We start from the raw sequence: 1243 nt of genomic DNA, 5'->3' as shown, positions 1-1243 counted from the left end.
CATCCCGGGCGGGTGCCTCAAACGAGACTCAAACGCCTGGGCTAACGGGCACCCCTTATATTCAGCCCAAATATAGGGCGGATATGGGGAGGCCCCGAACGCAGCCGGGCGTGGCTGTCACGTTGACCCCGACTCCACCACAAATTGCAGCAAAATCCACCCCCTTCCCTCTGACCTACTGATTTCATTTGCTTTCTCCTATCTTCTTACTCCTCTGTGTCGGGTGTCTAGTAGCTCCACCACCACCCTTGCTATGCCCGTTGTTCCGAGTCTCAGCACCGACACTTCAGTCCCCCTATCTGTTCTCTTCATCGCGAACATCATGGTACGTCCGATCACTTTCGGGCTGCACCAACATTTGCATTATACATGCGACATTGGTGTGTATGATAGGCATGCATGAATTTGCATGTATTTGAGAGTCCGGACTTGAGGTATGTGGCTGTCGGGCAGGACATATGAGGGGCGGCTCGGCTCCGTCCGCGGATTTGCCAAGTCTGGTTGTAGATGCTCTAAGGAGTTGCATAATCGCAACCCATCAGATCCGTCGTTGGGAGTGTCCCCGCCCACACGTACGTACTGCCCGTAACACTCTGATGAACGATCTCTCTCTCTCTCTCTCTCTCTCTCTCTCTCTCTCTCTCTCTCTCTCTCTCACACACACACACACACACACATGATTTTTTGTTTAATTTTGCAGAATTTTTGCTACTGTTTTGAAATGAAGTTGAAATGTGTGTTATGTGCATATCATGACTGAAATGCTTGCTTCTGAAAATAAGAAAGCATAATTTTGAAATAGTAAAATTTATGTTATTGGGATTACTCGCAATAACAGAAATGTAATATTAATGCTTGGTATTGATTACATAAACATTTCAATATGTGTAACTAGTAATTATTATTTTTGGAAAATTGGGAATATGCGTGCTTGAATTTGGAATGCTTCTTCAATTTGTGTTTTTGAAATATATGTTTAACTCTAAAACGCTTCTTCAGCCTGTGTTATTGAAACATGTGGAAATGAAAGCATTGGCAAACATATTAGTGACACTGAAATCAAGTTTTCGAATAAGTTGAAATTGGGTCATGTGAAAACAGAAATAGGTTTTGTAAGAAACTCGAATCGGTCTTTTGAAATAACTGGAATTGCTTATTTTTCTATTTTTTAAGTCAGTCTATTAGAAAAAACTAAAATAGGTTATTATAATGTGAAAAAATGATAGTCTTGATAAGAATGTTA

This window comes from Triticum aestivum, chromosome 2B, assembly GCF_018294505.1.
Source record: "Triticum aestivum cultivar Chinese Spring chromosome 2B, IWGSC CS RefSeq v2.1, whole genome shotgun sequence".
NCBI classification, from domain to species: Eukaryota; Viridiplantae; Streptophyta; class Magnoliopsida; order Poales; family Poaceae; genus Triticum; species Triticum aestivum.
The sequence above is the reverse complement of the archived record's forward strand: the minus strand, read 5'-3'. Positions refer to the sequence as shown.